Source organism: Lonchura striata, chromosome 2 (genome assembly GCF_046129695.1).
Source record: "Lonchura striata isolate bLonStr1 chromosome 2, bLonStr1.mat, whole genome shotgun sequence".
Classification (NCBI taxonomy): domain Eukaryota; kingdom Metazoa; phylum Chordata; class Aves; order Passeriformes; family Estrildidae; genus Lonchura; species Lonchura striata.
Window position 1 is genome coordinate 65452147 of NC_134604.1, and position 22378 is coordinate 65474524.

Here is a 22378-nt window from a genome sequence, read left to right on the forward strand (position 1 = left end):
GGATTACTGGCTCCTTGTTGTTGTGACCATTCTTTTCCCTTCTTAGAGCAAGAAAATAAAGAAACCGCATAAGCATGTGAAAATCCAAGCAACCATACCTTCGAAGTAAACAGAACACACAAGGGCATTTTAGGGATAACTGCTGCACTATGACAGATAAAGATAAAACAAAGTTTCCAGTAAGATTGGAAAAGACCTCCAAGACCACCAAATTCAACCTCCAATGACATAGCACCATGCCCACTAGTCTATCACAATGTGCCATGTTTTCTCAGGTTTTGAACACTTCCACTGCCTGGGGAGCCTGTTCCAATGCATAACCACTCTGTCACTCATTTTGCCTGGGAGAAGAGGCCAGCCACCACCTTGCTACAACCTCCTTTTAGGCACTTACAGAAAGCAATGGAACTATTCAAGCTGAGCTTTGAAGAGGAGGCACATCAGAACTGAAATTTACACATCAAGATGACCCCACTCAGTATTTCTAGAACCTTATCCATACCTCTTCTTCATTGACAATGTGGCCAAGAGAAAAAAATATCTCTATGGACTGACTTTAAATCTGCTTCCAGAAAGGGTCAGGAATGATAACCTGTCAGGTCAGTAGTTTCTTCTGAAAAATTCTATTCATTAAGGATATCTTCCCTGGCCTCAAAAATTTGGCATTTAACATGGAAGGAATAAGTGTTGGACTATGTCTTGACTGGTAGAGAAGCCTATCACTATAATACAGAGATTGCTTTGCAGGGGTTGCTTGATTGCAAGGTATCATGATGACTTAATTGCATTTGTGATGTGTGATCAGGAGACAGTTCAGACACCTCTACATGTTCTTGGAAATAAATTTAAAAAAATAAAATAAAAACCACCAAACAAAACCACAAACCAAAACCAGAAATTCAGTCTTACAAAGCTGAAAGCATTTTGAAGCTAAATCAGCTGGAAAAAAAAAAAAAAAAAAGAAAGAAAATAAATAGAAAGGGAATAATAATTAGGAACTGCTTAAAACATTCTAGGAGATACTTTCAAAACCACAATCCAACTGAGAATGGAGGCTATTCTGGTTAACAGAGAACAGACAGACCCCAAATGAGTATGAATGCAAATATGTTCTATAAAACACATAAGACAAAAAAGAAACAAAGGTTTTAGAAAAACAATCATAATGGAAATAAAAAAAGTAGGATAAATCTATGGATAGCAAAAGTAACAGTAAGAAAGGGGTTAAGTATTCCAGAAGTTAAAGTAATTAAAACAATTATTTGTTCAGTACTAGGTACAAATGATAGAACTGAGAATAATAAATCAAATATTACAAAAACTATCTGGAAAAAAGAGAGTTAAATTACTTATACTGCAAGGTAATAACATATCTTCTATTTTAATAATAACTGAAGATGACGTTAAAAAGCAAACCCTGACTTAAGACATTTTGAAATCATCAGGTCAATAGCTTCTTGTGAAAAGTTGTGTGAAAATTTGGAAAGGTTAGGAACATTAAAGCAGAAGACAGCTAATATTATGCTATTAGCATTTTGAGATATATGGAATATGTGGGGTGATTAGAGGTCTTTCTGAGTTAAAAACAGTTCCAGGTAAAACAATGAAACAGTTAAAACAGGTCATGATCACTAAAGGATTAAGGGGGGACAACAGGAGGACAACATATGTACCACCACCACCACTCAATAAATACATCTGATTAAATTTAAACTGAATTAAAATATTAGCTGGTAAAGGAAATGAGTTTGATATTACAGACTTTTCAGAGGTATTCGGCTTCACGCTACCTGACATTTTAATTAAGAAATTAATGTAAGTTCTATTGAATTTGTATTATTTTAAATTCATTAAAAACTGACTAGTTCCTAGGTCTGAAAACGTCACCATAAATTGGGAAAATTTTATCAGCTTGATGGATTTTTAATGAGGGCTCAAAGAGATAATTTCTTGACCTAACAGTATTTAACTATGTTTTTAATAATGACACAGATGAATCTATGAAGTTCTTACTGAGAACTTTTCCAATGACACAAATTATGGCATTGTTGAAAAAGAAGTAGAAAAATAATTTGAAGAGAATATGTAATTAGACTGTCAGTAGGGCAGGTGAGGACCTCAAAGTCATTCTATCCCTCCTCATTTCCGTGAAAGAACCAGATTTTCTGACAGATTTTTTGCCTAATCTGTTCTTCAGAGGTATAATTTCTCCCTCAGCAATGGGGAAGTTATTCCAGTACTTGCATGTAAGCCTGGCTCAAGAAAACAGCACATTTCTGCACATGCTGCTCCTGTCTGTAAGGTGACATGCTGGAGTGAAGAATGTTTGCAGGTCAAGGTGTGAGAAGATGGGGAGTCTATCCTAGAACTTAAATAAATCTTGGGCTTCATCTCACCAAGAGACAAAATTATTAAATACTGGTGTGATCTCCATAGGTTGAAATAGAGACATACAAGGTCAACTGTTCTCTGTGTGTATCCCCTGATGTCTAGTAGATCTGGAGAAACCTGGGTTCTTGATGTCCACCATTCAAAAAATGTTGAAAATTTGGAATGGAATCAAAGGGGAGCCCAGCAACTCTTAAGATTATTTAATCACCTGGTATTTAAGGGCCATTGCCAAGTATATGAAGGAAAAGGTAGAGCATAAGCACAGGTTGTAAAGGAGCAGACATGCAGAAATAATGAACTTTTAGTCCCATGTGTAAAAACACAAGATCAAACTGCTAGTAGCTGAAGGTAGAAAAATTCAGAGCAGAGAAAGCTATTTTTCTTTACAGCCCATGCCTACTCTACCTGCCCACAGAACAACTTAGAACAACTTAGCAGGACTTGTAATGGATTTTCCATCACGAATGATTTCAAAATCTCTTCTCCCAGAAGATTTGCTCTAGCTCAACCATAGCTGTTGGCTCTGATGCCAAAGTTCAGGGAAATCCTGGGACCTCTGCATATATGTGAAGTCAAAGGACAGTGGATCATTTTTACTGCCGATGAATCTTTGCATATGGTTTCTTTTCCATACTCTTTCTTTTCATCCAAGCAAGTCCTCAGCAACAAGAAAACTTCTCAAGTTAGTAAAATAAATAATGGACTTAGATAAAATGGCTGAGAGTTCTTCTGATTCTTCTCAACATTAGGTGTGAAGTTCAGAAGGTGAACTGAAGGCAGGGGATTACAGCAGTTCTTGAATCAATGCCAGCTGAGCCAGAGGCACATAAATATTTCATCCAGGTCAGGCAAACCAGGGAGGTAATTTATCACAGGTTTCAGCCAGTGATGGCTAAAAAGGGTGGAAAGAATCCTTCCAGAGTTTGCTTTCTAAGGTTTACTAAGTCATCAACTTACTGTTCTAAAGGAACAAGAAGTGCAAGTATGTTATCTCTGTCCTCTTTCTCCACATGATCTCATAGTTTTGAGGACAAAGTAACAGACTGTCAACTGGAAGATCTTCTTCCAACTGATCTCAGCTAGTCTGCCATCAATCCACATATCTTGGAACAAAAAGACATCTCGAGAATCATATTGTTCTGAGCATTTCAAATCTTATTCTCTGCAGCAGAGAACAAACTCAACACAAATAACAAGACAGGTAGCTGGGTCTCAGTGCACTAAAAGCTTTGGAGAATTAAAGCCAAGTCATTGTATGTGGATCAAAGTAAAGGAAAGAAATCAAGGGACCCTGTGGAGCTTTGCTCTAATAAGATGAAGACAAATTTCCCTGCAATACCTTAGAGTTTGTGGGGTTTTAGCTCAGAACAGAAATTGTCCCCAAAATCTTTAATCACAAGTATGATTTCATTCTTTTAGCCAGTACTTACATACACACAAAAATCTTGTTATGGTACTGAATAGGAAATTATCCTTTCCACTTATGAAAACTATAGTAACCTGGCCAGTCCAAATATTCTGCAATCTTTTTATCTAGTAATTGAAAGGTACCAATAATAAATTCATTTGTCCATACCACAGTATGCTCATTCACTTCTTGACACCTCTTTAAACCCTGGATGAAAAGTGCCATGAAGCTAAATGGCAAATTTCAGATCTTACTAGTCACCTGACTCAAAAGGGACAGAATCCCCATCCTGGTGGCAGTACCTGAAGTCACTTAGCCTGCTCACCTCTTTGTCTCCCAATATTTCTGAACTATTGTTTTTCAGTTTTCTCAGGTGGTCCTTGTTACTTCATCCACTTCATCCACTCTACTGCTGATTCCCTTTCTTCCTTCTCTCCCTTTAAGCATGTACCTCCAAACCTGCCTGTCTACATCTGTCTTCTGCCTCTCTGGATTTATAGCTTCACTTGCAGAGTCTGAAGCAAAGAGCAGAGAAATGAACAATTGCAATACCTTTTCTGTGACAGAACAGACCACCCAGTTGCCCAGCACAGTCTCGACAATACTGCATTTACTGACAGGTTGCACAAGATTGCAGCTGCTTTTTCCACCTGTTTTTCTTCTGAGACTTAGCACCTTAAACCATAAACATGCAGGAAATTGATGTGAGCAGCACAAAAGTTTGAGGTTTGTAAAATCAAATGTTTCATCCTGCTTGTGCTGGAAAAAGATGTGTGAAGGAAGACACCCTGATGGTTCAAGTGCTTATTTTTAAACCTGCTACAGATGTGTCCAAACTGTTGGGACCTTAGTTAGGATAATGAGATACCCAAACTGCCTATGAATGAGAAGCAGGGTAAGTTCCAAGTTTCCAGACAGCACAAGAAATATCAAACCCAAGGGTAAGCAGTGAGGCTGGTCCAGCCCTATCCTGGGAAGGGCAGTAAAAGGTGTGGAGTTAGGTATCCAGGCAGGGTTTGGGCTTGTAGTTCAAGCACCCAGGGAGAGAGTGAGATGGTGACTGCTGCTGCTTGAATAATCAGCTTCTTCTTGGCAGTGCTGCCCCACATCTGACTCCACCCTGCAATACAGGAACAGCCCTCACTTTCCAGGGCTCTGGCACAGGCAAAGCGGGCAACAGAACCACAACTATGTTCCTGTTCCCAAAAATCTGCTGCCAGAGGCAAGTGCCTGCTGTGTCTTTGCCTGAAGAAAGCCCTTGAGGAAAATGTAACTCATGCAGTAAATCCAAGATACTGTGGCTAGGAATCTTCTAGCGCCTGCAGCAGCACACTTGGAGCTGTTTGATGGATCTCCATCTCCCAGCACAGGACGCTGCTGTTGTAACAGCTGTTCCTTGTTCAGTGGTGGACACTGCCAGTACTTCACTGGAGCCCTGGAGCAGTACCTACAGAGTCAGTATATTTACAGCTCTCAGGAACTTGTAGTTCTGTCCAAGTGGAAAATTCATGTTATTCTATGTTTTACACAGTATCAGTGCTAAAAGACATTAGTACTGTTCCATCCATTTTACAGCTACATCCAGTCTTTACTATTTTCTATATAACCTTATCCTGATGATAGACAGTTTTCTTTACAGAGTTACCCGGTACAAAAAGACAAAATACAGGTCAAAATAAGAAGAATACCCCAATAAGGTTCTGTTTATGAGTAAAGAAGGTTGGTCCATGTTTTACAGGAGGGGATTTGAAAAGTTACCTCATGTGCAGGCTAAGGGAGGGCTTCTACTAAGGGCAAGATTGGAAATGAGGCACTGGAGAGAGATAATGGCAAATGAGAAATGGAATTAACAGAGCCCAGGTGGTGCAGAGGAGTGACAGGTGATGAGTCACCCTGGCAGGAGGAGCACAGCCTTACAAAGAGGACACTGACTTTGAAAGCCATGCAGAAGATTTGGGCTCAGGGATTTGGGCTCTGAAAGTGTGTGTGGAGACAGTGGAAAGGACAGGTGGAATATATGAGCACTGGGCCTGAGGAGATCCATCATTCCAAAGGTTCCAAGAAGATCACAAGATCACAGGTAACACCAGCAGCTCTTGTAATAAAGCATGTATGTGTGAATGCCATATGATCAGAAATACAACTGAATGCAAAAAAATTGTTGCCTGCTATATAATCTATAATGTATCAAACTCTAGTTTTATATATATATATATATATATAAACACACACGTTACCTCTGTTAGCTAGAGTTTTTCCCGCTGTGGGATAGTTAAAACCACCATCACACAAATAGGAATGCAATCAAGTCATTTCACAAATAATTTATGCCTATTTAACTGGAAGCTTCAATCAAAGTAAAGTTTTAGGAACTGACTGCTCAATCTAGGCAGCAGCTCTGCTGGTTGGGATCACTCCAGTAGCAGTACTGGTATTTTAATGTACCATGCCAATGAAGATACACTGGAGATAGCACAGCAGGCTGTGCACCAGCATGGCCTTGTCCTGCCACCTCTTTTTTGGTAGCAGAAACTCTGAGCAGAGGCATGAAAAAACCAGAGGTTTCAAAACCTGAAAGAGATGCAGTGAGACCTGCAGAATTTGGTTGTGCTTCAGTAAATTACACACTACACCTCTGCCAATCCATCCCCCGCTACCCTCCACAACTGCCCATATATACATTTGCAGAGTAATGATTTCAGTTAAAAATAAACAGCATTGTGAACATAAAATCTGAAAGCATACAGAATTAGGATATATGATTGGCACTTTATTAATATTTACAGTGATTTTTAATCAACAGCATCTTTTCTGCCACTCATCTGTCAAGAAGTCTCCTGTAGGAGAAACCCGACAAGTAGTGGGGAAGCCACTGGTATTTGAAGACTACTGAGTCCAAAGCAGGAAACAGATATTTTGGGGCATTACATTTTTATCTCCCGATTGCACCATAGCCTCACGCACGCATGCTTGGATAAAACTGTGCTGCGGAGCCGTAATTGCATTGTGGCTTTTTGATGTCTACTCAAACAACATTAGCTTTGCTGTCATGTTTTACAATGTAAAAAATTTTGGTGAAAATGTCAGCAGGATGGTATCTTTAATCATATTTATTGATTGACCTCAAAAGGCACAGTGCAATTTAACTGGAGCCCCTCAATGCAGCCAGGGTCAGGTTCAGACAGTACCTGTTCCTAGCACTGCCTGGAGCCCCAGTTTCACGAGTAGCTCTTATGTCTAGTTCCTTGAAGCCACTTGACTTCCCTTCTTTCAGCCCTTCCTTATTACGGCTAATGCAATACGCTACACAGCTAGAGAAACTTACTTCTAGGGAATATGAGGGTTTAATAGGTAATCTCTGGAGCAGGAAATGCATCTGCTTATCAGTGCCAGCTGCATTTTGGTGTTCTCTGACTAGACCGAGAAATGATGGGACCTCCGCACAGCCCGGCGTGGGAAGGCGCAGTCTGATCCCCAAACCTGTCGCAGCTGTGCTGTCCAGCCGTCCCAGAGGGACGACGTTGATTCCAAGTCTTTTCCGCAGCCGGCATTTGTCTCCCGTGCCCCAAAGCCGGGTCAGCAGCCCTCGCAGCAGCGCAGGACGGGGCTGAAGTTGGCCCACGCCCCGCTTGGCCACTGTGTCCATCCTCGGGGACTGGCGAGAAGGACCCGGGGAAGGGCCGGCTGCGGGGGCACCGGGCGAAGGACCTGTCCCGGGGCGGCCCGGCGGTCACACACAGACGCCTCGCCGGCCCCGCACGGCTCCGGGCAGGGCAGGCATCGGGGCACCCCCTCCGCGGGCATCCCGGGCCGGCGGAATGGCAGCCCCGAGGCGGCTGTGCTGGCGCGGGGCTGGGGGCGAGCGGCAGCGGGGGGTGCGCGGAGGGCGGGTTCCGCGGGGGTGGTTCGTGTGTGCCCGTGCCTGCGGGTGAGCTCCGTCTCGGGTGCCGTGTGCCGGAGGGGCAGCACTCGGCGGGTGCGGAGCGGTGAGCGCGGCGAGGGGCGGCGTGCGGGGGGTGCGGGTGCGGGAAGGTGCATGGTGCGAGTGTGCGTGTAAGTGTGTGCGTGCAACTCACCGTGGGCGTGTGCTCGTCCGTGTGTGCTTGAGCGTGTATCTGCATCTGTGCGGATGGATGTGCGTGTGTGTGCGCGGTGCCAAGTGTGCGAGCGTGTGCGAGCGTGTGGATGTGCGCTTGTGTGTGTGACTGTGTGTGAGCGATCTCGTATGTGTGTGTTGTGGTGTGTGTGTGTGTGTGTGAGCGCGGCCGGGGGGGCGCGGGGGCGGAGGGGCGAGGGGCGGGCCAGCGGCCGCGGCGCTGCTGGCCGCGGTCCAGCCCGGCGCTCTAACACAGCCTGGCGGCTCCCGCCTGACTGACGCCGGCCGGGGCTGCTGCTGCCGCTGCCGCTGCGCCCTGGCCCCGCCGCCGCCGCGCAGCTGCAGCCGCGCTCCCGCCCGCGGCGCGCCGAGACCCCAGCCCGCGCCCGTGGCAGGTAAGAGCCGGGGCTCCCGGCCGCGTCCCGGGAAGGGCGGAGGGGGAAGCAGAGGGGACGGGGAACGGTGCCGTCGCTCCAAACTTCGCGCCGGGGCCATCCCGCATCCATCCCCGAGCCGTGCTGGGTGGCGGGGCGGCGGCGGCCGCGCCATCCCCCCGTGCGCCCGGCGGAGCAGCCGCGGCGGCGCCCGGGCCGGTGTCCCCCCGGCTGGCGGCCCCGGCCCCGCTGCGCTGGGGTGGTGTGCGGCGGGGGCTGGGGCCGCAGAGCAGCGAGATGAGACAGACCGACGCCAGGACGGCGAGCGCAAGGAGGAGCGCGGGGAAAAACATTTTTATGGATGGCTAAACGCTGACAAGTCTTCCCGCTGTCAGGATTTCTTTCTTTCTCGTTTAAGTAGGAGACGGGAGGGAAAAAATAAAAGAAACAACAGAGCCCCACATGACACGTTTGGAAATACTTTTCCTTTCAGAGGTTACTTTCTGTTCAAGAAATCCCGCTCCTGGACACGCTCCCAGGCAAAACGGAGCGGAATTGCTGGGATTCGGGGTTTTTATTCCAGCTATGAACGGTGACTCTGATTGGCTTCTTGTCTTTTGGCTCCGAAGTTAAAACGGTACACGTTTGTTGGTTAGCAAGTAACCAACATTTCCAAAAACAATAGCCCTCGATATGGCAAATTATAAATCACTGTAATTTTATCCCTGTGCTCTAAGTGGGGGGAAAATTCGGAGTTCGGCTCATTGGTAACAATTCGGATATTGTTTGCTAGCTTTGTGTTTTCCTAGTTTGATTTTATGGGTGAATTTATTTCATGCTAGCTAGGTCTGCTTTAAAAGAGGCATTAGTGTGAATAAAAATAAATGACACACACACACGGGCACGTGCGCACGCACAGACACGCACGCCCACTGTTAATTACTTGCATCTTATAAATTAGTGAAGGAAATATTTCAGCCCAGAATGGTCAACTGTTTAGTGAAGGAGCTCTCCCTTGGCAAAAATGGGAAATGATGTGCAGGGCTTCAGGAATGTATTCAAGTTTGCAGTGGTTTGGGAAGGGCACTGCAGATAATGCAAGTTTCAGTACTCTTCAGCATCTGCGATGTGTGGAAATGTGCCCCTCTATATGTGCAAGTATTTGTGCAGTAGGACAAATCTTCCCATCTTCAGGAGCATAAGATGAAGAAAGTGCTGCAAAATTATTCTCCTCAGCAATGGTAGGACAAATGTCATCACTCAAACAAACCTCATCCGTTTTAATCCAGCCAGACAACTCCCTTCTTTCAGATTTGATAAGTACCAGTGTCTGGCTGGTTCATCTTCGCTTCCTGTTAGATTTTAAAGCAGACACTGGGGATGTTTGTGGTGTTTTTTTTTTTTTGTTTTTTGTTTTTTTTTTAAATATTGAGTTAATTTGACTTAGTAGCTAAAATAAACATGCCCAAAAGTACATTTAAAGTCAGTTGTATCAAGAAGGATGTCTTGTATTTACTGGATTTAGCAGTAGCTCCCGTTCCCATCTGTCCTTTGTGATGGAATTAGAAACATTTTCTTGTTCACTTTATTACCTTGCACATAAACTGATAAACAGTAATTCTACAAAAGTGCCTGGAATAAGAGTCAAGTGTATTTTATCACAAATCCTTATCATATCCATATTATATATGCAAACTGGGAGATTTCCTGATGGATGCATCGAATCTGTGTCAGTATTTGTAAACTGATACAAGGTGGAGAGAGCTTTTATTTACCTGCAGCAGCTGAAACAAATGCGCAGAAAGCTGTCAACTGTACAACTTTGTGAAGAAGTTGAGACTTAGAATTTCACTAAAGAGTCATGCACACACATGCCAAATTTCTGCAGAAGGTAGGGATGTGGTACCACCTCGGGTTTGAAAGCTACTCTCCAGAAAATAGGCAGCAGTGCCCCATCTGCGCTTCAGTGGGTACAAGACAAGGCCCAGCTCACTAAAAGAGGAGTGTAGAAGTGTCAGTATAATGTATCATGTAACATCTGCACAGTTAATTCTCCTTTCTCTCCTTTTATTCTTTTACAGGCTTTCTGCATCTCGCATTTGAATTCTTAGCTAGCTGCTGTTATCAGACGGGGAGATAGTGTGTCATGCAATCCTCTCTCCTGAGTGCTAAAGTGCTGTAATTTTGATGGCCAGGCCAATCTGTCGCTATAAAGTTTTATTTTCCCATTGTTAAATTCAAAGGACAATGACTACTAATTACAAGTGACCTTTAACGAAAACACTAGCTGGAGTTTATCACTGGTGCTGATACTGACTAACAGTAATTCCAACATCAGCAGTACTGGGCACCCTGTTTCAAAGAAACTTAGAAGAATAAGGGGAGACAGAAATATATATATATATATATATACATATATATGCACTCTATATTTGTCTTCTGCAAAAAATACAGTGATAGCATAGAGAAATTCCATTTTCTGTGCAATATATACCCTTTACAAATAATAATTACAGGGTTGGAGAAGAAAAAAAAACCAAACAATGCAACATAAATATTTTAAATGAAAACAACACAGCAGAAATATACGTAGTAAAGGTTTTTCTAACTGTCTGGTTTCCTGATACAGGTGGGTATAAAGAACCGTTAGTGTTACTGTACATGAGCAGCAAGGGACAGTAATAACAACAACAATTTGAGATAATCATCACCGTCCTATTACTGTCTTTGAGAACAGGTGTAAGGAAGCACTAGATTGTTATTACAATGCAACAAAATTAATTTTTCAAAAATATCCCAAATTATTTCCCATCTTCTATTTTGTCTGCAATGTTTGAATGGTTAATACATTGGGAATTTTACAGATGGAAAAGTGACTTAAAGAGACTTAGGCCCTGTCTATTTATTATAGAAGCTAAAAATCTGGCTGTGCTTTTGCAGATGAGTGGATTTAAAAGGTTGAAGGATCAGAGCCCAGACTGAGATCCTGACTAATGCATGTTTACATTTTAATTAAAGCAGGTGAAACATCAGGTGGATTGTTCTACAGAACCATTTGCAAGTTTCTGCATTTTAGACAGATGTAAGGTTGAGCAGTTTCTTTGAGGTTCAGTTCCTCTGGACAAGGGCACAGCAAGGACATGGTGGAGGTGGACATGGACTTCCTAATTTATGCAGTCATCCCTACTTTAAAAACAAAAAACCAAAAACAAAAAAACCCAAAACCAAAAAGAAAACCAAAAAAACCCCAAAAAACAAACAAAAAAAACCCACCAAAAAAACAGAAGAAGAAAATCTAATAATCGATCTCTGTTTTTCTGAGACAGTGTTAAGATGGAAGTTTGTTTCTGACTGGGAGAAGCAAAGCCTTATCTCTCACATCTTTCTATCCAAACTTGTTTCCTTCCCACTCTTTTTTCCTTGTCAGTAGCATCACCATCCTCCCTCTGCCAAACTTAGCATCATCTTTGCCTCTTCTGTTTCTTCACAAATGGTGATATGTGGAGTTGCAGTGATACTTCCAGATATCTCTTCACAGTTTTTCTTCGTGTTACATCTTACATTCCTCCTTCCTTTTGTTTGCAGCTGCCAAAGCATTAGTCCACACTGTGGCAACATTCCAGCTTGATACTGCAACCTCCCATTTCCCAATAAGCTCTCTTCTCCCACCTACGTTTGGCTCCTAGTTCTGCTCCCAGATGCAAAATCCTGCATCTTTTGCTTTTCTTCCTGAAGCATCTCCTATTCTGGAGTCTCTCTATATGCCTGGCCTTTGTATAGGTTTTGGAAATATTCCCCACATCCTGAGTTCCCCACAACTGTTGGCCTCAAGCTCACTGTCCATTAAAAGAGAGAAATGAAGAGGAAAGAAAATTAACAGACCCGTGGATCATTAGAGTTTGTTCTGCTTCAGGCTTCCTTTCACCCTCATTACCTGGCTACAATGGGAGCCAGATTGGCCACTTCTTGGTAGCGGTGGTTCTGTGTTTGCCTGGCCTGGTGGCATGCTGGGTCACACAGCCGTGCTGCGCAGAACAGCAGGCAGGAGCTGGCGATGGAGGTGCCCTCTCCAGAAGGCCTTGTCTGCAAGCAGCAAAGCTCCACTTAATGAAGAATCCTTTATAATGTGAATAACCCTGCAGCTGAGGTCAATACATTTCAACAATGCCTAATCTTTTTTTTTTATGTGTGTTTTCTTGCTTGCCTTCCCTTAACAAAAAAACACACCAAAAAAACCCAAAACCCATTCCCCCAAAAAACCCTACCTTTTTTTTTTTTTTTTTTTTCTTTTAAGCATTCCTTTGCAGCATTCCTCATCAGATCATACTTTACAAAGCCATCCCTCCCAGAGTACCTGTGGGACAGATGCAGAAATCGAGACACCTGAGGGAAAGCTATTTCCCCTGAGGCCTGTGGCAGGAAGCGATCCCACACACTGCCCAGTAGGCACAAAACTGACTGGAGCACAAGCAGTTCATGTGGCTTTTCAAAACTCTCTTAGGGTTACTTGCTGGCCTTGCCTATCCAAACCTACTTGTCTCTGTCAAATTACTGTGATCCAGCTGCCAAGGTGCAGTTTCTCACCCTGCAGCGTATGTGAGGTAGCTGATTTATCTCTCTCTCATCAACAGATCTTGGATTACTTCACACAGGGCATGAAACTTTCACAGAGACATCTAGAGTAGAGAAACCAAAATCCATTCCCATGGGAGGCCGCAGCTCCCATGCCTGTCCTGCTGCATGGTCCCACAAGAACCACCTCAGGCTTCTTGGTGGTGGCCTCCTTGGGAGCCTTGGGCTGTAGGGTCTGCATGGGCTAGAGCTGAGTGTTAGGAGAGGAAGGGCAGAAACAGCTATGAAGAGATGGGGTATTCCTTGGAATCCTGAGATGGATTTGAAGAAGAGTGAAATACTTCTTTTAAAGACTCAGAGCCTAATTTGTGCCTTCTGCTCATTGTTTTCTGAAGCTGGTAGTTAACATGACATGTCATCTTACATGCTAAAGAGAATTTAGCCTTTCTTTTTTATTTCCAGGCTCAAATGTAGGCATATGAAGCCTGTTTAATCTCATAAGCAAGTGTTCTGGTTTACAGAGAATCTGAGCACCCACATCTTCAGCTGAAGTCAGTGGGAATGACCAGCTATTTCCTTCTTTCCCCCACAGGAGGGAACTAGATAGGCAAATTCTTGCTCCGTTTGTTTTTAGCCCTATTGTTGGGAAATAACTTCCACAGGCAGTCCAAGCATATCCAAATATTTTTCACAGAAAATATCCTGGTCCCTTGACCAAGGCAATCCCTGCTACTGAATCAGATCTTTATATGGATAAAGCACACTAGTATTAGTGCTTACCTCTTCTCCACAGAGTTATTTGCTGCAGTTCTCCAAGATGCAGGCTATGTGGGTACTCCACCCTTCCTCCCCCCAGCAGGGTTTCACAAGCCACTGAGGGCTCAATTAGCACAGATTACTGCGGATGTTCATGCAGGAGAACCTATATGTCAATCTTATTGCATTAGCAATTTCCCACAGTGATGCACAATGGAAGCCTTTTAGGAAAAACAGATTTGAATATGATATGGTTTGAACACAATGAAATGCTAATGCGATTCCATGGACAACTGCTAGTGTGATGTATATAAAAAGTGTCTTGTGTGTGAAATCTATCCCCCCTATGCAGTTGGCCAGGCTGTCTCACCTGCAGAGAAGGAGAGGTGGCTAGCAGTACTGTTGCTTCCTCCCCAGGCCTGCTGCCAGTCAGAGGGGAAGCATTCTGGAAGTTCTTCCTTTTGAGTTTTTAATCCAGGATCCATATGATCTATTGATCTGCATTTCACTTCCCACGCTGTGAGATGCTAAATCATCTGTAAAATACGAATGCTGTGTTAACACCAGAACTGAGTAATGCTTCAGCTAGACCTCCCTGAGGTGGGATGTGCTACCATACAATGTGAGGAGAACATTTGCTTTATCCTTTTTCCCTGTGTGCACTGTAAAGGCACAGGTATGCAAAAGCATATTATGTTCTGACAATTGAAGACACTAAACTTCCAGAATAGATTCCCATCAGACTAGAGTGCTACATCCTTGGTGAAGTAATTGTTATTTAGATGTATCCTTATTCACAACGTTCTTAACATCTAAATCTAAGCAAATCCTTCTCCTAAAATGAGTATTTGGCAATGACTCCAAGAATGCCACTGATTGATAACAAGGTTTACAGGATTCGATTAGTGTGGCTATAAACTTTAGACCAGCGTGGAAGCTGAAATTCTTCTCAAGTCCCTTTCTTCCTTTGTGGAGTGTTTGTTCTGGAGGCACTCGGCTGCATGCTTTGTATTGGAGACAAATCAGCTTTTATTTTAAAAGCAGGAATTCTAATTTTTGTGGATTTCTAACCGTTCCATTCTTAGAAACACCAATGGGCTTTCCTACAGTTTCTCTGGGAATGGTGGGTATGTGAGGAATGCAGGACCGACTGTCTATAAAATGGGGCCAGAGCCATGAGAAGACATTTTGGCAGGTTGATGCACCTCCTCATCACCCCAGTGCCTCCTGCCTTCTCCCAGACATACATCCTTAGAGCTCCTCCACAGCAGGAGTGCTCCTTAGCCCTCAGCTCTGCTGGAGGAAAGCAGCTGAGAGAAGGGCTTTTCCTTGGAGATGCCAGTCTGAGTCTGAGCAGGGCAGCCTCAGGAAAGGGTAAGGCAGGGACTGGGTGGGTGGGTCTTCTTCCTGCCTGCAGGGAGCAGGGTGTGAGGCAGAGAAGAGGATGTGTCCCTGTGGGATTGCATCTTAGAAACTTCAGTGTGGCCCAGACAGGGAATATTGTGCAGTTCACTGCTTATAAACATCACAGTCACTGGTTTCCTTTAAAAATTAATACTGAGGAAGGAAGTGCAGTCGGAGAGAGATATCATAGTGATAAATACAGTTTAGTATTTTTACATAGACTTTTGTTGTGGTAATTTTGTGGGGTGCCCTGAGATATTGTGGGAGATTTTCAAAGACAAAAATTGGTGGGAATGTCCAGCCCTCTGGTTTGGGTTGCTGTCCTCAGCAGCTATATGCAAGTAGCCCGGGTGTCAAGGCCAGGGTAGCCATGCTAACCCAGTGCTGCAGCAGAAGAGAGAGGCCCTTTTACTTGGTTGTAGTAGGGGATGTAGGCTTATAAGGGCTCATCTCAAGGGGTTTTCCAGTTCCTTCTTTCCTCCCCAGCACAGTTATTGTTGGAGCTAGCTGTGTAAAATGCGCTCATAGACAGCAGCAACTGTCACAACACATATCTGTCCTACTCATATGCTCTCCCTGATTTTTCAAGTGGACATGAAAGATGGATTGCCCCTATCCTGTCTGCAGCAGATTTTGCACATGGGGGTACTGTAACCATGCCCATGTAACAGAACATAAGAGGGGAGAACACCTCTGTTCTCTCCATCTTATGTTACACTGACGAAGCTTTGTTGAACTATCTCCCAATGTGCTCATCCACAGTCCCACAGCAGGAGTTGGTACATACCTTCCAAATCAGGCATCATGGGCACACCAAACATGACCTGGGTGCTTAATTTTCTTTTGCAACAGAATTTATGCTTCTGAAACACTTTGGCAGGTGTTTGGCCTGTGGAAGAGCACATAGCTGTTTTAAGGTGTGCAGATTATATACTTGACTCTCTCCTCCTTTGTATCAAGTTAGAATGTGTTATTCCTGTTACAAGAAGCTAAAAGATGCTGAATAGATGAGGTAATACTTGAGTGGTTACATGGGCTCAGAAAAATTATATGGATGTCAGAGATTTTTAGTTACTAGCATCAAATTTTGTTCTTACTTTATTTGGGAGGCAGTGAGTTCAGGTGAAGGCTCCATAGGGTGAACAAGTGGCTGGAGAAGCATGAGGTGTTGTGAGATCTGCTTTGTGATACTGATGCCTGCACATAAAGTTCAATGTAGAAGGGTTTTCTGAACAAACTTGAAAAAGACTCAAAAAAATAGGTATCAGAAGCTTGCAGTATTCATTTAAGTTTATATGAATAAACAAGATGTTGCCAGGGCTGTGCGAAACATGGGTAAATTTGAGCCTCAAACACTCTACCTCCTATCATTGCATCTGTTTCTGGTTGGAGCAGTCCAAGGTCAAGCTGGGAAGAAATTTAATTTCTTAATTAAAAAAAACCCAACCTTCTTTTCATCCTAGGTGTTAGGTTCTGTGGTCGTGGAAGAAGTTGTTAACATTGTAATGAATAATTCATTCAGTGTATTTTCTTGTGTGTGAAAGACAGTAGTTTCCAATGGATTCATAATAGCACCGTTGTCCCAAGGGTGGGTCCCAAGGACAACAAGAAGCCCCAGGGGATCCCAACTGATGTTGAGAGTGCCATGAGTGGAACAAGTGATTTACATGCTTCAAAAATAACATGTGGCCACTGTTGCTGAGCTGATTACTGGACTGTGCCACTCAGGCTGTGCTTTCACATTGCTCTCCTGGAATGAGTGTACATGTGAAACCTCTGCTGCCCATCTCCAAGTTGCTGTTTGGATAAAAAAATATAAAAGGCTGGTGCATGAGGCCTGAGGCAAGGGAAAGGTTGGTGAGGTTCACCACTCATTTGAGATCCACCTATTTGTACAAACTCTGTTTGTTTGTTTTAAAACTCTTTTCCCTGCTGATGTGTAGAAGATCCCCATAGCAAGTAGCAGTGATGATTTGACTCAGGAGGTTCTTTGCCAGCCCTGGGTGTGTGCAGGCTGCTGCCAGCTGGGCACATTTGAAAACATACCAAGAATCATTTAATTAAAAAAAAACTTACATGCTTCTCTCTTTCATAGTAGGTAGAAGTAACTGAATCAGTGCTAGATAAAAATAACTAACCAAGAGCATGTTCACTGCATTCCTCTTCACATTGATCGACTGAAACAATTTTCTCCCTTCCAGTTCTGTTGTGATTTAGTTGCTGAGTGTCAGACTTCCAGCTATAATTGTCTCACTGCTCTGTTTCCAGCCACATGCATCTCCAAGAACTGCACAGCTTATGTCTAGACGACCCTCTGAGAAATCTCCCTCTGTGGCCTTACTTAGCTGTTGCAGTGACAGCGAGACTGATGATGTCAGGCATTCTCGAGACAGCCATGCCCCTCACCAGGCAAGTGCTGGAGTGGAGGCAGCACCTTGAAGCTTTACGCTGGGACCAGAAGTACATATACATCTGCCCACACTTGTGCTTACATGCACATACACAGATATGCTTTTGAGGGATGTTGGACACTTTGCTTTTACAAGGTGGTGTCTTAAGTCAGTTGTTGTTAGCATCCATGAAGTTTTCCTTTTCGGTTTCTGCAGAAAGCTTAGAATGAAATTTAACGAGGACTGGTACAATTTCCCTGCTGTGCCTATGGGAGCGAAATTCCCACAGCCTGGGTGAATGGCCCAAAGCTGTGTCAGGAGAGGTTTGGGTTGGATATCAGGAAAAGTTTCTTCACCCAGAGGGTGGTCAGGCACTGGAACAGGCTCTCCAGGGAACTGGTCACAGCACAAGCCTGACAGAGTTCAATAATGTTTGGACAATTCTCTGAGGCACATGCTGTGACACTTAAGGTGGCCTGTGCAGGGCCAGGATTTGGCTTTGATGACCCTAGTGTCCCTTTCAGCTCAAGATATTCTATGATTCTATGATTCTGTGACAACTAAATTAGAGGAAACTTCATCAGCATGTTGGACTGCACAGGCATTCTGCTGAGGTGGGATGTGAATCTTTCCTGACACAGTGGATCCTTTTTACATTTGATAAAACCTAAACTTAACAAAATCGTTCCATAATGGAGATGTCAGCATGTTTGCACTAGACAGAGAGGAGGGAAAGTTTAATTTCCATGAGCTCTGGAACCCCTCTTATTAATTTCATCAGGACCTGGCTCCAGTTAGGAAATGGTAAGCCTGCCATTATGGTGGGCTTTCCTCTGCTCCTGACATGTCAGGTTCTTTAGTGCTACAGCAGAAATTACTGAAGTGAAGCTCCTGGAGCAACACATTTCTCCTGTTGACCTGAGGACCTACAGGTTATTTCTACACCAGGAGGTGAAAAATGGGCAACAGAGGAGAAAATATCCTAGTCCCTTCCACTTCATGTCCATTTTGCTGGCTCTTACCCTTGCAGTCATTCAGACTTGAGGTGCCTCATCTGTCACAGCATTAGCTGTATGCAGTGCCTGATTTTGCTATTTTTTTGTTAGGTATTTACCTGTATGTGGAATGGTCCATGCTATATACACACATATTTTTATCAAATATAGATTTAGGGACTTGGGGATGAGTAGATCATATATGGGTGTCAAAAATTTGGCATATTTATGTAGCCAAGTAAATTCTACTGAAAACTGCTTCTATACTAATAAAGTAAACACACCTTATACTGTTCTTGGTCTTGAGGCTTACTTCTGTGCAATGGTTGTCTCACCCTACAAAACATGGTGGCTCTATGCTGACTTATTATTAGGAGTGACCCCTGTTCCCTCCTAACTCTTGAACTACGCACTAAAGTGGTTTGGGGGAGTGCTGTGGGTACAGACCAAAGCCATTCCAGATGCTGTGGTAATAACATGCTACAGGTAATAAAGTTCCTGTGCCCAGAGATGTTTCCCACTGCTATTGTGCAACAGCACGATATACTCCCTATGTTTAGGGAGAAGGGAGCCAGTGAGCTGGGCTGACATGTTTCCAGTCCCACCTTCTCAAGACTGCAGGCCACAGAAAAAAAGGGTGGGTCCATGCTCATGTCCCAGTTGTCTTCTACCTCTTCCCTAAATCAAGCTTCAGATCTTAGGCTATACTCAGTGATGGAATAAAGATTTACACCAGGGAAGACTGACCATGTTTAGTGTTGACTATCAGTCACTTAGCTGACAGATAGACAAAGCCTTCCTTGTAGTCCCAGAGGAGGGAATTGAGTTAGGAATGTATCCTGAACAATGCCTGACTCATCCTCATGATAGCACATCATATCTGAGGGAGATAGAGCTGGCCAGACCATAACTTCCATCATTGTATAATGGACATGTGTTGGGAATATGGATCAAAGCTGTAACACTTCCCTTCCTACTGCTGCTCTAGACTGCATCAAGCATCAAGAAACACAGTGGATCATCAGCACAGAAAATAGATCAATTGTGGGGTTGAAACATTCCAGGTAGGCAAGTTGCCGCTTACCAAAGGCGTATGGCTTAAGCAACTGCTGTCCTGAAAGACTATTAAAATTAAATTGTGAATTGACATCTCTATTGTTGCAGCCCTGGAGCAGAGTGGTTGCCACCCTATTTGACAATGGAGAATCTAAGCATAGCAACAGAGGACTTAGTCTGCTGAATAGTGTGCAGTATTTTATAATTTAATAATATTAAACTAGGATGTTCTGATAATACTATTTGAAAGCTGTTTAGTTTATTTAATACCATTTATATTTTATTTGTTAGTTGAATTTGGGGAAAAAACATTTTAGAAGAAACTGGGGGGAGCGTGGTAGGAATTGTGCAACATACTTATCTGAGACTATATCACATGGTCTGCAAAGCACGGCTTTTGCTTTTATACACATAGTCTTGGCGACTCTCCCACCAGCAACAATAGTGCTCAGACTCATACTGATGTCACTGTTGAGTTATTTAATTTGACTGAAGGAGATTAATGTGTTTATTTAAAACCTTGGTCAAAATGGAAAAGAAAATCTTGGGACAATACTTTTATGTGAACATGTATGTTTTCACATCTGATGATTGTAGTGTTGCATTAACTTATCAGGAGCAGTTGTTTACACTTGCCAATGCCCAGGAGACCCCCTCAGATAAGAAGTGTGAGCCGTTTTCCCTCTCAGCATAGAACAGAGACTTCTACACTGCTACTGGTCTGGTGGGCTTTCATCCCAGGCTTTCCTTGCTTCCTGTTGCTGCTTTCATGGTTGATCCACAGTGATCCCAGCATTGTTTTATTTTCTTATGTGAAGATGGGGTTTGGTGCCACCAGGCAATGACAGCTGTGTGATGGTGGATCGTCCACAGGTTCTCACCAGGGCAGCAAGGGATGGACACCTCCACTGCACAGGATGTCTGGATGGGGCTGGTGCTGGGCTCTGTAGCCTGAACCTGCTCCTGCAAAGGCTGGAGCCTTCCTCCCTAAATTTTATCCACATCATGTTTTACAAACAGATTGACGGGTTCTTTTCCTGTGATAAATCACTCTGATTTTCCTTCATTTTCACATACATCCTCTAAGTGTTTGGAATAGACTTTTCGGAATAGGCTTTGTCTAGAGGCATTAGTAACTATCTAATTAAATACTCCAGATCATTGGACATTTACTAATACAGAGCAGGGGAAAAAATCTGGAATCTGAAGTTTCTTTTTGCATGGTGAGACAGGTTTCCACAGTTCCATGGACTGATGAAGGGCACGAGCCAGGGGGTTTCTGCCGTGCTCTGTCAAGAGCCTCTCTTGACAGTTGAGGACAAATAGACACACACACAGGTTAATAATGTAGAAATTGCATAAACCAGAGCTCAGTGCTCTGGTGGGTGCCTGAAGCAAGGTGTGCCTGTTCTTCCTTCCAGTTTTGTAGTTCCTCTGTGCATATTTTCATGGTGCTTGGCATATGAAAGTCTCGGTGAAGAGCAGCTGCTGCTGCTGAAGAGTTCCTTTCATGATTTCTCCTCTGTGGGGCCAAGTGCTTCCGTCCTCCTAGTGCAGTGGAAGGCTTTTGGGAATTTGAGCCCCCTCCCCCACCGTTGCTGCTGTTGTGGAAGAAGGGAAAAAGCTTGTTATATTTCCACATATCTGCATTTCTCAGGGCGATGGGCATCTCCCAAAGGGAAATGCAGTGGGGCTTAGGGGTGGGCCTGAGAACAAAACAGAAAAACAGCTCTAGGCAGTCCTTGGTCCTCAGTAAACATCACAGCCTGTCCAAGACACTGTGCTGCCCTGGGCCATGTGTGCTCACATTGCAGCATGCTCCAGAGCTGCATGGCGTCAAGGTATCTGAGTATGCCAAGGAACCAGTCTTTGGGATTGGCCTCCTGTCTCACTGAGTTGTACCTGCAGCTGCACACAGTGTCCCCAAGTGCCCTTTGAACAAGATCTGTACATTTAAGGAAATAGCACAAAAATATGGTTTGTGAAGCTCTGCCACTCCCTGTGGGGGGCAACAGTTGTCCCCTCAGTGGCTGCATCTAAGTGGTGCTGAGGGCTTTGAGCAAACCTTTATTGGCGGGGCAGAAAGGTCCACAGGGGTGGACTAGGTTTGTTATGGAGCTGCTCTTCTAGAGGCATCTATTTGGAAGCTGCTCCCATCTCTTGTTTTAAGTGCCCTCTGTGTAGTTCAGACCTTTGGACTTGCTGTGCACAGGGGGTCCGTGAAATATATTTAAAGCAGTAAATAGCTTGACATACAAGGACATTTTTTCCTCAGAGTTCCAGTCAGTGGAAATATGTAATTTTCAGCTAAAATTAGACTGGCTGCAGCTATATGAAGAAAAAAAAAAAAAAAAAGCCCTCAAGAATTAAACTCTTGTCAGATATAGCAGCTCCTAGCAAAAATAACTCAGGATCCATCCAGCACAAACTGTGTCCAAAAGTCTGTGATTTGGAAAGTTGTGAACTGTTGAAGAGGGAGAGAGGGAGAAACCGACTTTATAGGCAGAAAAGGTTTTTCTCTTCCATGTAAGAAAATATAAATACGTTTAGAGAATACTAGTAAATCTTTCAAAAGCCTTAAATGAAATCTAGGAGTAGTTTAAATTAATTCTGCAGTTAATGTTTTACAGTTCTTGACAGTACAGTGAGATTGGATGGCAGAGAGGGAGTTGAAATCAGAACAGTATTCTACTCATTGCTTCCATAAAATTTGATATTACAGATTTATTTTCATAGAAGATGATTGGGCTGAACCTACAGCTACCAGCATATAAAAAGAGGGTAAATTTTCTTTTGTACTAAAAATAATCTTAGTCCTGCAATCATTTGCCTGGCTGCATTAAACTCTAAACACAAGTTAAAGTGACTGGATACTTTACAATATCCATGGTCCAACTCTAAAATGAGTGGAGTGGATAGTGCGGAGGAGAGGCTTG

General features: G+C 43.5%; 1 protein-coding gene across 2 annotated transcripts in view; it reads left to right on the plus strand.

Annotated features, from left to right (window-relative positions):
- The first annotated feature begins 8194 nt into the window (after positions 1–8194).
- The window catches only part of SMAD9 (SMAD family member 9), a 35166-nt gene continuing 20982 nt past the window's right edge, over positions 8195–22378 (plus strand). For both annotated transcript variants that reach the window (XM_021541906.3, XM_021541909.3), the window contains exon 1: positions 8195–8290. The gene's annotated coding sequence lies outside the window, so the exon portion shown is untranslated. The remainder of the gene's footprint in view (positions 8291–22378) is intronic.